The sequence below is a fragment of the Centruroides vittatus genome, unplaced genomic scaffold, assembly GCF_030686945.1.
Source record: "Centruroides vittatus isolate TY-2023 unplaced genomic scaffold, ASM3068694v2 contig_904, whole genome shotgun sequence".
NCBI lineage: Eukaryota > Metazoa > Arthropoda > Arachnida > Scorpiones > Buthidae > Centruroides > Centruroides vittatus.
The window spans coordinates 476,370-493,093 of record NW_027122594.1 but is presented as its reverse complement, the minus strand read 5'-3'; the positions used below and the strand labels follow the sequence as shown (position 1 = coordinate 493,093).

Sequence of the window (16,724 nt, the reverse complement as noted above, 5' to 3'; positions counted from 1 at the left end):
AAACGAAATTCCTCTGATAAAACAAAAACAAAAAAACCCCTTTAAAAAAAATGAAAAATCCTCTAGTGGAATAAAAATCTTTGGAAAATAATAATAATAAAATATATATATAATAAAATAAAAATTATCTTGTCAATTAAAACACGAAATAAATATTTAAAAACCTCTGTAAGATGAAAAATCCTCTGATGCAACGAAAAAAACCTCTGACGAAGTAATGAAAAATCTTCAATTGAAACTAATGAATCTTGTTCTTAACGTTTTTCCGCATTTAACGTTTTTCTTTTTCTTTTTCTTTTATTTTTTTATACGCTTAGTTGCATTCTATTCTAGCATTTGACATTATTTTCTCAATTTAAAAAAGGTAAAAATGGAAGTTCGACTTTAGAATATTTAACTATTGAACAATTTTATTCTCAAAAGTGGCCTTATTAAAGATTATTGCCGTGTTGAATGTTTGAAAAAAAAGGGATTTCTTTGTAGACTTTTCCCACGTTTAACGCTTCGAGAATTTGAGCATTTAATATTTCTATTAGGCTCCCGTAAAGTATTTCCCGCATATAACACTTTTCTTCTTCTTAAATCGTGCTATTTAACAGCGCTGTTAAGGCAGAGAGGTTTATAAGAGTATACACATATTAAATATTTTTCTATTCCCAAAGACGTTAAATAGAGGTTAATAAAAGTATAGATAATTTCCACATCAAAACACGTTATTTTTAGAGATGGCCACAATAATTTGTTTATTCTCAAAAACGTTAAAAAGGGGTTCAATACAGGTTATTTTCATATTAAACGCTTTCCTTACTCCCACGAGGTGCTAAATACGGGTTGAACTATTGACTCTTCCCACTTCCAATACAGTACTAGAGCCTATATACATGTGTACAGGTGCACATTTAAATGTTTTTTTTTGTATTTATTTGTTTTTTAAAAAATCTATTTCTTTACAAAGTAAAGAGGTCGAGCCTCCGAGCTTCTCGCTTACAAATAATTAAAAATAAAAACATTAACTCAATATACGAGCAATCGGACCCGACATACACGACCGTTTGAAAGAGATCTAAGTAGCGCCATCTGTGAATGAAGTACGAAAGTGTAATTTGAAATTTAAAATAACGGAAAAAGCAACGAAAATATAAATAAAATAGAACAAATAAGGAATAAAAAATGCATCTCACGCTCTAATTTTTTAAATAATAAATTAATATTATAATTTCTATACTTTAAAAAAAAAGAAAAAAAAACATTCGTTGAATAATATCGATATTCATCCGATGTAAAATGATTAATCGAACGTATTATCTTCTAATAATATCATTGATGCACGATTTGTTCTACTTTACAAGCCGTCATTTTTTTTTTTTATTCTAGGCAGGAAAATATACTTTAATAAGCTGTTATTAATTCCGAATGAAAAAATATGTCTGGCCTTGTAGCCTGTGTGTAATTTAATTTGCAATTTTAATTTATAACTTATCTATGATTTTCCAATGGGATGTTAAATAATGTCTGTCTCTATAGATTTTGATAAGCTATTCTTTTACATTTATTCGAAATTTTAACAATAAATCTTGAAAAAAAAAAAAAATGTTTAATTTTAATCATGCTTAATGAATTTTTTTTAACGTAATTTTGCATATTTTCTCGTAAATTTTTTAGAAATTTGCATTTATCTTGGGCTTTTTTTTCCTCTTTAAAATCTTTGTTAACTTAATTCGAGTTTTGGTTTATCTGGAGTAATTTTTAAAAGATGCTAACCTGAATTTGGTTTTCCATTTATTCCAGGATACTTTTGGAAGTGTAACGAGCCTGTTAGCCTGATTTATGTGATATTTTTAATGTCTGAAGCTCGAGTTTCACCTATCCAAATATAATTTTGGAAGTGTAACGAGCGAGTTTTTGTCGGGATATTTCGATAAGTCCATAGCCTAATATACGTTTAATAATCTAATTTTTGTTAGATTGTTTCTTGTTTATTTTTAGGAAGAATAAGCGAGATGATAAGAACATTTTAAGTTGTACAAATCACGAAACTTTCAACATTAAAACTGCTTCACAATAAAGAATATTGTTTGAATAATAATTAAAATCTAATTACAGGTTTCATTTTCCGAAGTATTAGATTGCATTTTTAAACGTTATTATTAATCGTATATCATGATTAAATGTCGTGTCAAATATTTATCATAACATTTCCTATAAATGTGATTTGCATAAACATATATTTTAATCGTAAGAAATTCAAAATTAGTATATAAAAATATATTGAAAATTTTGTGGAAGCTTTAGAAGCTTTTTTTTCTAAAAGAAATATTAAAGTTTTTGCTGCATTTTAGAAACTTTTTAAAAGTTTTTAGAACATTTCAACTCTTCTTAGCATTTTTGTAAGATTTTTAGACGGTTTCAAATTTTTCCAACATTCTTTGGAGACTTTCAACCTATTTTTAGCATTTTTCCAACATTCCTTAGGAGACTTTCAACCTATTTTTAGCATTTTTCCAACATTCTTTGGAGACTTTCAACCTATTTTTAGCATCTTTCCAACATCCTTAGGAGACTTTCAACCTATTTTTAGCATCTTTCCAACATCCTTAGGAGACTTTCAACCTATTTTTAGCATTTTTCCAACATCCTTAGGAGACTTTCAACCTATTTTTAGCATCTTTCCAACATCCTTAGGAGACTTTCAACCTATTTTTAGCATCTTTCCAACATCCTTAGGAGACTTTCAACCTATTTTTAGCATTTTTCCAACATCCTTAGGAGACTTTCAACCTATTTTTAGCATTTTTCCAACATCCTTAGGAGACTTTCAACCTATTTTTAGCATCTTTCCAACATCCTTAGGAGACTTTCAACCTATTTTTAGCATCTTTCCAACATCCTTAGGAGACTTTCAACCTATTTTTAGCATTTTTCCAACATCCTTTGGAGACTTTCAACCTATTTTTAGCATCTTTCCAACATCCTTAGGAGACTTTCAACCTATTTTTAGCATCTTTCCAACATCCTTAGGAGACTTTCAACCTATTTTTAGCATTTTTCCAACATTCTTTGGAGACTTTCAACCTATTTTTAGCATTTTTCCAACATTCTTTGGAGACTTTCAACCTATTTTTAGCATCTTTCCAACATCCTTAGGAGACTTTCAACCTATTTTTAGCATTTTTCCAACATCCTTAGGAGACTTTCAACCTATTTTTAGCATCTTTCCAACATCCTTAGGAGACTTTCAACCTATTTTTAGCATTTTTCCAACATTCTTTGGAGACTTTCAACCTATTTTTAGCATCTTTCCAACATCCTTAGGAGACTTTCAACCTATTTTTAGCATTTTTCCAAATTTTTTAAACAAGATTTCAAAGCATATTTTAGAATTTTTTCATTAGAAAATTCCAATATTTTTACTGCATTATTTTTTGCTCCAATATTTTCCAATATTTTTACTGTGTAAGTAGTATCTGTATTTTAGAGAATTTCACTGTTTTTTTCAACAATTTCAAAAAAATTTTTTACCCTTTTCTAGCGAATTTTAAAACCCTTTAACCTTTTATAGATTAATATATATATATATAATTTTCGAATAAACACGGAAATAAAAAAAAGGATAAAGGGGAATGACGTTTGAAAGTACTTTTCAAGTGTAGCGCGAAATAAATAATAAAGATAAAACGAAGGAATAATACTCCTCGACGAGGATGCCGAAATATAGGAAAATATAAATTATAAATATAAAAAGCATAGAAGAAAAAAAAAAAAGAAACAATGTATGCAGACTGCTGTTTTAATGATAGTAAACGGAAAATAGGACAGGAGGTGTCGTTTAAACAGCAGTCATCAAGTTAAGTCACTTAATGGCATTTTAATTGCAAAATTAACATTCATTGTTTTTGCCTTTAGCAAAAGATACAAACGCCGGAAGCGTGTGTTCAAGAATGAGGAAGGTAAACACGCGAATCTTTTGACTATTACACAATGAACATCACTGCTTGGAAGAGCAATCCCTGCACTTTTTTTTAAACTTCTATCTTCCATACGAAATCAAATGATTATTTACGAGTATTCAATTATTTTTTCTCCTCAATTTTCCTCTTATATTATCATTGGTATACACACGAGAAAGTCATTTCTAAGTGTCGACGATGTCGATTTTTTACAAGTCTTTTTATAATTTATTTATTTATTTTTTATAAGATGCCATTAAAATGTTTAATTTCATGCTGTGAAAATCTTTAATAATGCCGAATACTCAAATAACTAGAATGGTGCTTATTAATTTATTAGAAGAATGTGGAATGTAACTTGATTTAGGCTAAACTCGAACTTTCTAATATAAAAATTTATTTCAATCACTTAAAATTGTTAAGCTGTTTAAACAGTTATTTCTAAGGAAAATTGGAGATTTTTTCAACAATAGGATTATTATGAAGAAGAAATTTGATGTTTTTTTTTTGGCTAATTACAATGGTAAAAGAGTGAAACGATTAGAGTTCTCCCTGTCTAAATTCATTGACTTGGAGGAAAATTACAAATTAGAGACTTGAAATCTTTCTGCTTAAACTGGATTGCTAAGACGAAGAAAATTGAAGGTGTTTCTTCTTAAATTACATTGCTAAAGAGAGGAAGATTGGAGCAGTTTCTTCTCAAATTGGATTACACAGAGTAGACAATATAGCTTTTGCTATCCGAACTTTCGAAATTATGTAAAAAGTTATCTCATTTGCAGGCAGAAATCGAACCCAAACTCCCATGCAAAAATCATAAATAGCTTTCTAACGCGTATCGATTTTAACTCCTAAAATATTTAATTTTAGGTTCGTATCTGTCGTCATTTGATAGGGTAAAAATATATTTCCAACATAGCCTAAGCAATAAAAATGCCGATAATACTTTGTTAACGATATAAACATCATCTGCACAATTTTAAATCATAGTAATAAACATCATTAAGATTTTATTAATTATGCTAAGAGCCATTAATACTTAATTAACCGTCTTCTTGACGATTTTATAAATTGTCACTCGGCTACACGTTTTAACGAGATTTTTACAAGTGGCTTTATAATAAAAATGTTTGAATTCAACTGAATTTTTGCCAAAAATTTCGATTCTCTTTCGGCTATGATCTTCGCTCAAAAGAAGCGCATTGTTTCATAAAATTGGACCAGAATTCGCTTTTAAAAATAGCCTTTACAGTGTTTAAAACACACATATTTCTTTTTTTTTCCTTCGGCCCAAGACGATGTGATAATTTGCAAGAGGTTGGACTTAAGAGAAAATTCTAGGTTATTCTAATATTCCAATGATGATAGGTTTACTTGAATACCACACGCAAACTCACCATAATCGTTTAGAAAACAACCAATGACGATAGAACAATAGTAAACATTTTTAAAACTCCGGTTCATATATCAACTTAACGTTTTTAATTGATTATACGAGATTTTTTCAAGTCGAATCATCGTTCATAACGTTCTTTACGTTCATAAGTTCATAACGTTCTCAAACCAGTTCTTAAAAACACCGAACTGCTTCGTAGTAGTAGTTGTTGTTTGCCAAATAAGTTTTCGAAAATCCATCTACGAAAATCCAGATACGGACACGATATTTATAAATTAATCATTAAACAAGAAAGAAAGAAAAAAAAAGCCCTATTTTACTATTATCAAACCGTGTCTCGTAGCCATTTTTCTTCGAGACAAACCTGTTATCCGTGACTCGAAAGTTCCTATCCTAGTCGATTCGATAACAGTAACCTATTAAAACTAAAATTCTAGATGGGGGATTGTATACGAGAGATTTATCCCGGAGCAAAATAAAAAAATAAAGATAAAAAAATTTGTAAATTTTCAGATGCGATTTCATTAGAGTACATTGTACCAATGTTACCATCCTTGGACAAACACCTCAGACGTATTTGCGGTTTCTATGTTATTAGAAGTCAATCAATCAGAGCTGATAGATCTAATTGCCATCTTGGAATGCATTGCTTTAGCATGGCGACACAGTCTAATAATATGTCTTCATTTAGTTCCATTGCTTCCAGCAATATTAATGGTTACTTCATGGAATAGATTCATTCCGAGCGGAAATAGTAAACAAACACTGAGACTTTTTTTTTTTTAATGAATTTTAAATCCTAAATACTAAATTTAATAATTTTTATTTTTTTTTCGATTAAAAACATTAATTTTACTAGATTAAATCCGGTTTTAAACAACGATTGTCGATTGTTTTCTCAAAGCATCTGGAGGATCCTCATTGTTTAGAACGAAGAATAAAGTATTCTAATTATTATTATTTTTTTATATTATTTATAATTATTATATTTAATATTATGTAAAATTTCGTATCGAATTTTATATAGGCCTATTATATTAGGTCAAAAGTCAAAATGTAACAGAAAAGTACAAAGGTTCAACATTATTAACATAGGCCTACTAATCCAATTTTTGATTTTAAATTGATAAATATAAACTATTTATTTATTTATTTTTTTAAATAGTAATTTATCTTAAATGATTAAAAGGTTAATAACTGTAATAATTAAGAAATATTAATGGTTTTTAACATAAATCGACCTATAAAAATTCTTTTTACTATGAATTTTTTGGAGATTTTAACATAATTTTTAGAGTTTTTTGCGGAAAGAATTATAAATAGAACATGTTTATTCATTATAAAATAAAGATGTTGAGGCTTTAATGATAATTTAAAGATGATAATCGTTAAGTTGTAACAACTTTTATACATAAAGCAGCTGCTGATTAATAAGGAACATCATTTAAAATTCATAACTTGAATTTTTTATTTTTTGATTAACCTATTTTTCTTATCTCTTCAAAACTTTTTGTCTATTTAAATATTTATAAATTTAGAAAACAAAATATATTTTAATATTATACATAAACCTTAATTAATATTCAACAACAATAAGAACAGCAGCAGAAAATGCCTTAGAAGAATGGCTCTTAACTTGAAGCACCAGTAAAACAAAAAAAAAGAAAAAAAAAGAAATTCTTATTTTCTAAAAGAAATAATACAATAATTATATAAAAATAAAAAAATGTATTAGCTCTAATTATAATATTGAAGATGTACTTAAAAGATTTTCTTGATTGTAGCTTATACTTTAGCACAGAAGCTATCGTGCTGAACTGCAGACATATATTTAATTTGCAATTATATATTTTCACGTTGATATATATAATATACCCTTCGATATAAAAAGAAGACCAGGATCAGTTTCGACTCATTGAATCACTCCTAGAATATTTTTATAAATTTTTAAAAAAAAATTTTTAATCCTCTGTAGTTTGGGGTGCTTCCAAAAACACCCTCTTCCCCCTCCTCCTTACTTTAAAATTATATGAATTGATGTTAAGTCGAAACAAAGAAGGTGCTAAGCATCCTTTTCTCTGCCTTATTAATTTTTTCTCTTCTTACTAGAAGACCCTGTAATTTTCTTCCTATCTTGAAGGGTTTGATTATTTTTGTGCATGCTGACAATTACACCCCGAAGGTTCACCACGACTTTGATACTTGCTACAAATCATCTTCCATCTTATTGTCCTTAATTTCTGAGAAATAACTGTTCTCACCTAATAGCAAGTATGCGAATTCATTTTTTTACACACATTCCTATACGTCATATATGAGGAGTACTTAAAAAATTACTTAAATATAGAGCTTTATGGATTTTTAAGGGGTTGAAATTCTCATTTTTTTCTTTTGTATCAAATAATTGCGAAGTTATCTTTGTATAAAAGGAAAAGATACATTTAAAATTTTGTCAAGTTACACCAAGAGCATGGCTTATAAATATATCAAAACTGAGACAGAGAAGTGCCATTTAGTATAGAAAACGAACCCGTATCTTTTGCTATACTCAGTGAAGTTAATCAACTGGTAGATCGCGTATCCTGTATTAATAACTCTTACGAGAAAAAAGCCTTTTTTATACACAATTTCTATCAATAAATTAAAATAACATAACTAAAAATCTAAATAATCAATCAATTTATTTATAAAAAAAGTAAATTTTAGTTTTTTTTATTATTATTATTAATTAAAATAAATATTCTCGAGTTATTAAACTCGATACATATATTAGGTATAGATCACAAATGCAACACAGGTTTGTACATTCTGAAGACCATAATTATTGACTTTGACTACAGTGATGTAGTTTGACATCTTTAATTGCTTAAGAGGTCAATGAAGAGGTCAATGAATATTTTAAATGGGATAGAATTTACAAAACTTGTTATTAAAGGTATCAGCGTGGTACTAAGAAATCACAATTCTATTATTTTATGTCATAAGTCTAACCAATAGATATGAATTGCTGGATTGATGAATGACTATTCAGAAAAAATTAAGTTCTTTTACATTTTTATTTAATATATCGTGCTTAAAATAATATATGTATGTACATGTTATGTTTTTATATCCATCAAATTAAAATATGTTTTATTTTATTTATTTATTTATTTTGTTTTTATTTAATGTAGTTAAAGTAACTTTCTCTGTATATGTTTGTTTAATTTTCATTCAGTTTTCTCGGAAAATATTTGAGTTTAATTGCTGAAATTTTTAATTTATGTAGCGATTAGAGTATCCTAATGTATTTTGCCATCGAATTTAAAATATACTCCATTTTATTCTCGCAGTATAGTTAAATGCAAAACTGTAGTTTTCTCTAAATCAAAAAGAGAAAGAAAGTTTATTCTAAGTAATCTCCTTGTGCACGCTACTTACTATCTTTTTCTTACAAATATATATTTCTAAGCACGATATCTTAAAAATTAAAACGCCAAAATTGATAAGATCGACTCGTAATCGCATTGGAAATATCCGAAAAATTTCTCAAAAAATTCATTTTAACACAACAAATATTTACGAGATAATTAATCAATTTTATTTAAACTTTATAAAAAAAATAATTAACAAAAATTTAAATAAAAAAACGTTCGAAACAATAGTTAATTAAGGGGGAAGAAGAGAAGAGAACGAAGCCAACTTCCAAGTAAATTTTGTAAAAAAAAAAAAAAAAATATTATAAAAATATTAACAAAATGGTATACTTATTAAGATTTTTATCAGATAAAACAAAAAAAAAAAAAAAAGAAATTTTGGATGTCATCAAATATGAAAAGAAGAGCTTATCATAAGGATAAGAATCGGACCGGCTTAGTAAATAGCTTAATATGTAGCTGATAAATGATAAATGATCATAAAAATATCTATTATCAAAAACATTAAATTATTCTACTATAATTATTTAATGACAAGTCATAAAATTGCACACAGGGACCAAACTCGTTTTCTTCATGACCATCTTGACATTTAATGATTTATATTCAAGCAAATTATTTGTTTTTTTTTAATATATAAATATATATATTTTAATTGAAAAAGTTATTTTTTAGATCATTAAATTCTTTATTAAAATTTTTATATAATAGATAAATTGTTACTTCGTCTGGGATAAGTGATAAGAAGCGAGTTTATCCACCTCCTCTTAACTACGAGATAAACAAGCGCGATGATGAAAATGGCTCGTACGTCCGTTTGTCTCTTCTTAGAATTATTTATTTATTTATTTATTTTTAATTTTAAAATTCTATAAGAAGTCGTATATTGCTAGACAACGCCCTACGAAGCTGAATTGTTAGAATTAAATTTATGATTTTTGGCGTGCGATGTATTACTGATTCTCAGGAAGGGAGTGGAGAGTGAAAAGAAAGACTAATTGCCGTAATTATGACGTATTGGCCAATTAAGAAACAGAGGATGACTTTTATGCGTTTATGAAGAGTTTGTCACGTGATTCGTTTGTGTCTTCCCATTCACCGTGTGACATCTGTCCCACCTGCTTACCTGTCAGGTAACCTACCTTTTATCTTATATGGTAAATGCTATATTCTGTTGGTATAATCGACATTTCTCGTATAGGAAAGTTCGTTTTATAAAAGGTTAAACGCTTTTTTTCTGGAATTTTACAAAATAATTTTAATAAAAGAAGATAAAATTTAGCTACGAAGCTACTCAGAAATGTAATTTTAAGAGATTCCGTACGCAGCAAAACGATCCAAAAGTGCAATTTTAAGAGACTTTACACACGGGAAGATATATAAAAAGGTAATTGTTTAACAGAAAAAAAAAACCCTGCAAATTCTCGAGACAAATTGATTTAAGCGTAAACGATTCTATTAAATTGATTTCGAAGAAGAACAGGAGGAGAACGAGGAGAAAGAGGAGGAGGAAGAGGAGGAGGAGGAGGAGGAGGGGAAAACTTTATAAAATGATTCAAAAGGTAAGTAGCTACACTCGAGTTATATGTCATCAAAGAAATCATCCGAGAGAAAGATTACAATTTCAAGTTAAACTTCATTGCCATTTCCGTGACAAGCCCGAAGCCATGACATCTGGTTTCTACACAGTTTTAGAAAAATAGACAAAAAAAAAAAGTCAGTGTGATTTAACTGATTTTCGGCAGCACAGACGATTTGTTAACGTTGACAACATACAATTAACAATAATTACACCGGTACGGTTGTGCCTTCCAAGGGCACGATATTCGGGGAGGGGCCCTACTTGGGAAAATATATACACCCCCTTGCAACAACGGGGACAACACGACCATTGGATCGATCATTACCTGCCTACGCTCGTCTGATCGTCTTGTAAATTATAGATCTAATTAGGCATAGAACTAAGCTTAATTAAGTTTAAGAGTTAGGCCTCAATAGGCATAATCGGTTCTGTGATTTGCTGTTTCTTTCTCCGGCCATTTTTTTTTTATATTCTGTGTTTCGGGCTAGTAATATTTCATCTAGAAAATTTTATACCAATTTTTTTTTTAAATGCCTACAAATTAACTTCTGGCATGGAACGTTAATAGGGTCGATGTTTACAGAAAATAATATTTAACAAGAAAAAAAACAAAACAAAACAAGAAACTCTTGTCTTTATGAGGTGAATGCCCTTAAAGAAAAAAAAAAAGGTTTTTTCTCGTAATAAATAATTACTATCCTTTATGAATTATTATTATTTCTTATTTATTAAATTATGCCGCGCCTAATTGTTTTATAATTTTTGGAATAATTTAAATTAATTATGTGAAAAGTTTAATTTTTTTTCCCATTACTTCTTAATATACTTTTCCAAAAACCCGGATTTTTATACAAATTTAAAGGCTTACGTATTAAATTTAAAGGTATTACGTATAAACAACCTTCTCAAAGCATTAAAATTAGAATTTATCAGCGTAAACACGCTTCATTCCCTACTTATTTACGTACTGTACTGTACGGCCCGTCACGCTTTCTCAATCTTCACGCGTAAATCTAAAAATAAAAAAGATTTTTATACAAGCCAAACGAAATATATATAGAGAGAGAGACTGTTGTTACATTAAAAAAACCCCTAAAATTCATACCAATGCATCAATTAAACTCTAGCTTAATCAATCATAATCAAAGTTGCGATGTTAAGTTATAAATTTTATGCCGTACGATACTTTAATATTCTTGTAAGTAGATTGGAAATATTGACAATACGAACGTCTGTTCTTAGAAAGGAATAAGCAATTCAAAAAAAAGAAAATATTCCGACTTGAATATGAGTAGTTCTGGTTGTAATTATAGGAAGCTTTAGATTTATTAGAAATCGTGTATAAAGTGGCAAAGAAATCTTTCCTGTCATTGACTTTCGCCACTCGTGACCACACAAGAGAAATAGGAAGTTGCTGTTTTGGAGACACGCAAACATAATATTTACCTTAGAGCCAACGAAGGTTATGATGAATGAGCCCGGTTGCTGAGAGAAACTCGGGAGGATTGTACACCAACAGTTGTACAAATAGCCTCAAGTCGAAAATTCTTGTCCATCCTACATCGACCGCCGCCCCTACTTTGACCGAAATTATTATACTTTGCATCACGTGATACTCACACCAATGACATCACCCAAACGTCACTGGCGTACACACATACGTACACGCGCGTACTGTTAGGTATTAGGGTGTTTTTTTTCTGTTCTAGAAAGGAGCTTTCCTAGAATGATTTGTATGAAAAACAGTCTCTTATTTGGTGTGTTTTAAAAAAATTTCTGCACGCTCTTCTCAAAATTCGACCGCTTTTAGTTTATGAAAAACGTTACAGACAGACGAAGCGCAAAACTTATATACAAACTCGTGTAAACCTTAGGTAAGGTAGGCCTATTTACATTGTTTAAAATCCCCCCAAATAAAGATAATTTATTCATTATTTTGTTGGGGTTTTGACGAATGAGCTTGGTAAAGAATAATTGGAAAAGATACGAATCGATACTCGTGTAGAATTTATTATAATGAATTTCATAATTCAGAGTCGGTTAATAGAATATTCAAGTTAACAATTATTCAATGATTATTCGAAATATTTCCTCATTATTTTATCAAGTAATATTCTTTACGTATTGATTGGTATCATAAAATGGAATTAATCACTGAAAAGTAATACTGTTTGGCGAGTAGTAGTAGGCTACTATATTTATTTTGGCACTTACAATAGTAATTTTTATTAAGTAATAAATTATAGATAATATTTAGTACTAAAATAAACATATTTGAATTATATTATTTACATTATAACCGCATAATTAAACCAAAAACTCATTTTCTTACGTTGAAAAGTTTAGTAGAAAATAGAAGAAAATTTCTGTGTTATTTTATAATTTATTATCTCTCGTTTTATTTAAAGTTGTAAGGCACGAAAATAATTATAAAAACTGTAAAAATTTTAAAGAAGTTTCTATATATTTGAAGTATTTTTTTTACTAAAGAAGTACGCTAGCGTTCTCAACGAGTAGTTCGCGATCGCCGAAAGACGTGGTAAAGACTCATTCCCGAGATAAAAATGGTTAAAATAATGAGTATAATATCTTAGTAACACGGTTATTGGAGTGAAGATGAATTATTTTCTTAAATTATTTTCACAGGCAACATCGCAATCGGTCTACATCGAATTCAGTTAATATCTGTTAGAAGGACCGAATTATCTTCTACATGTTAAACTGCCAAACACTATCAAGTACAGTCGTTATTAAGGAATAAAATATATTCATTAATTCATTCATTCATATTCACGAAAGCAATTTTTATTAGATTAACACGCAATGCTAGGATCAAATTAATTCAATCATTCGATTTTAATTTGATATTAATAATAATTGAAATGATGAATATGCGGCGTGACTATCAAAAATTCCAACACCTTTTTTTACTTTATATGAATTGTAAATTAATCTTAGATCGATTATCAAAATTAATTGGCAATTTTTCAACTTCTTCGGTCTGTCTGTCTACCAATGGATGATGCTTACAATTTTCAAACCTCTACCCCAATTAGACGTGACTCGAGAATGTGGATGTTTTTTTTTTCTTCTTCCTTCTTCTTCATCTTTTTTTTTTCCCTCGACTCGACCGTGATGATAGTTAAAATAGCTCGTTTTCGGTGATGTTGATGAATGGGTGAGACAGAGTATAGCTTCTGCATCCCAGAAACACATTATAATTGCATATTCTACTCCAAACTGCGTTATGTTAGGTTGAAATGTATAATTTTAAACAATAGAGAATTTTTGCATAAATTTTCAATTGAATTCATTTCTTTTTACTAGAATTTAAAAAATGTAATATTAATTTTAAAACATATCGAAAAATTTTAACGCAATTTTTGTATTTTGATAGGTTTTGCCGGCAAGATTTCTTACGCTTCATTTCAACAGGTAGATCCCGATCTCCGAGTAGCGATGTTAATCGTATTTTCGCTAAGTTTCGGTGTTTCCCGATAGCGTAAAGAATTAAAAAAAATTAAAAGATTAAGTTAAAAAAGAGTCGAATAAAGCAAAATTTAGCCTTAAATATTTATATAAAATTTTTTAAAATAAATTTAAGAACTGATAAATCTTCGGTATTTTTTTTTTTTTTTTTTTTTTTTTAATGCATTCTTACGAAGAATACTTATTCAAATGAGAAGAGAATTTCATTTTCACCTTTTGTGTTCTGTAGTTCATTCATCGCTCGAGGCATCGCTAGACCTCACGTCATTTCCTCGTGGCATTTACTCTTGTTACTAAAGTAACAAGCATCAGTAATGGTGATAACAGGTTGTTAGATGATGGATTGTTGTGAACTGTGTTCAATCCGCTGGAATTTTGTATACTTCCAATTTTCATTATTTATGTTGGTTTTTTGAAGAGGAAAAAAAAACACTTATCTTCAAATAAATTGAATGTTTTCTTAGACGTTTCTGTCGTTGAATGAATTATCGCATAATTATGCGATCTACAACCAAAAAACAACAGAAAATGAATGATTTTTTAGGCGAAGATTTGATTAAAATTGCGTTTTTTTTAAAGGAAAATACAATTGCAATATTTTATGCAATTTTTGTATTTTTCCAGCGAATTAAACCAATTTGTTCGAATAATTCGATAGAGGAAGGTATACTTTTAACGCATTGCATCTTCTAATACTCTATTTAAAGCATCCTCCTCCCTCTAAAAATGGCTTCTTTGATTTTTTTAATAGAATAATTAAAAAATTCCAATTAAAATTTCCGCTTTATATAAAAAATAATATATATATATATATATATTTTAATAATTTTCATAGGTTAAAAACATTTGTAAGAATAATCGATAGTGAAATTTGTTTCGAAATTACTCTTGATGTGGAGAATATAATATAAAAAAAAAAAAGATGACAAATTACTACCGTTTTAGATTTTTATCGTCTTAACAAGATTATGACATTTTGTTAAAGATGCTTAATAAAAAATAACAGGAAAAAAAAATTAATTTTTCTAGGGATTGTAGTTGAAAACAATAAATACTCCTTAGAATGGGTGGAGTTATATGGAGCCAAAATTGAATCTCATCTGACAAAGAACCTAGGTAACCCGGATCCTTAACGCCACCGAAAATCCCCAATCTTAGTATCAACATGTGATAGGTCTACTACCAAAATTGCAGGTCCTACAAACCCCGCAACGATCCCCCTTCACGCCAATACAAACAGGTTCGCTATCCATTATTTTTCTCCCTATTCTTTACAAAAATTTCCATCTGTAATAACTCTAATCAAAATATCCTAGTATGGTAACTGGCTAATGTCGGTCCTGACCGTCTGAACTTTGACCTCGCATAGGTACAGAAAGGCAAATAATAGCTCTCTGGTCACCATCCAGTTTCGACAATTACACTACATCTTCCTATCGCTTTTAAAGATTTAGACGATTGATACTGGTTCCATCAGTTAAAAAAAAAAAGAAGAAGAAGAAGGAAAAAAAAAAATGTGTGCTTGCACCATCCGTGGCGCGTGCTATGTCCGACTTGTTATCACGAGCGTGACTTTCGTGACGGGACGTAAGTTTTCTCACGTGCTTGGTGTTGGTTTTTGTCGAGAAACCTACGTGATGCTCATAGTAGGTTAGTGTTAGTAAATTAAGGGATTGATACTCGGTTGTTATGCTTGAATGCAATATCTTTCGATTCAAATCGTAATTGCATATAATAACGGGGTGTTACGGTAAAGGGTTGGTGTACAATCGTATGTATTTCTGTCAGTTATCACTCATTGAATTACAAAATCTGATGGGGAGTGTTTATCTGATATTATACAAGATGTATGCATATTTACTTTTATCTACATCATCGGTATTTATGTTCTTCAATGTTTTCTTCGTTAAGAGGCCTTTCAAATCTCTTAATCTATCCATTAAGCATTCGATATATATAATTCTACTTTCTCCCATTGAACTTGTTTGTTCTTTACCCCCTACGAATAATTTCTAAACTTATCTAAACATATCTTTGCCTAAAGACTTTTAAATCACAAACTAAGATAAGAAAAAAATAAAAAAAGGTATTAAGATCTATAAAAAAGCTTCTTGTAATAAAGTTCAATCTCCGGTTAAATATATATATTAATTTTTTTTTTATTTTTCTTACTCTCTAGACAACAAGAATCTCCTCGAAAGTAGACTCGTAACGATAGATTAATAGACTACATTATATATGGTCCCTTTCGCTATTATAACACCTAATAGTAGACTAGAATCTTTAGAAAGTTGATAAACTCTAGAAATAAATCACTGCCATTATGAATTATAGATCCAGTTTTGTGGTTCCGCGATTTAATATAATGGAATCGTGAGCTATAGCTTATTGATTGTAGTTCTTTCAACTTAAGCTCTTGATTCTGTCCGTTACACTCTACCACAAAAATCTTACACATAAAAGCATAAAAAGATGTATATTAAGTACTTAGAATAAAGTTTATAATGTCTAATATAACTCTACTTTATATTATAATTTTTGAATTTAATTTAAGCTATAATAATTTAAGGTATATGCAGTTTTAGTTTTCAACCGGTAGCTCGCGATCTTTTAAGATGTCACCAGCTGTATTCGAGCGAATTATTAAATAAAATATCTTCAGAATTTAATCTTTAAACTATAATATGATAACTTTATATGATTTTCTAACTTTTTAACATAAATTATTACATAGTTTTACGTAAATAAATTAAAAAGAAGCGATTAAAATAGCTGGATTCTTTGGAAAAACAATATGGCTAACCGTCTACTTCTCAGTTTTTTTTTTAAATTTTTATTTAATTTATATAAAATACAATTAATTAAAAATAGTTTTAGAAGAAGAACAGAAGACA

The 16,724-nt window shown here is 28.9% G+C and overlaps 1 protein-coding gene across 1 annotated transcript in view; it reads left to right on the top strand.

Annotated features, from left to right (window-relative positions):
• LOC136984128 (dynein light chain roadblock-type 2-like) overlaps positions 1-12,403 on the top strand; it is a 221,667-nt gene extending 209,264 nt beyond the window's left edge. The window contains exon 5 of the transcript XR_010882151.1: positions 12,389-12,403. The gene's annotated coding sequence lies outside the window, so the exon portion shown is untranslated. The remainder of the gene's footprint in view (positions 1-12,388) is intronic.
• Positions 12,404-16,724: the final 4,321 nt, after the last annotated feature.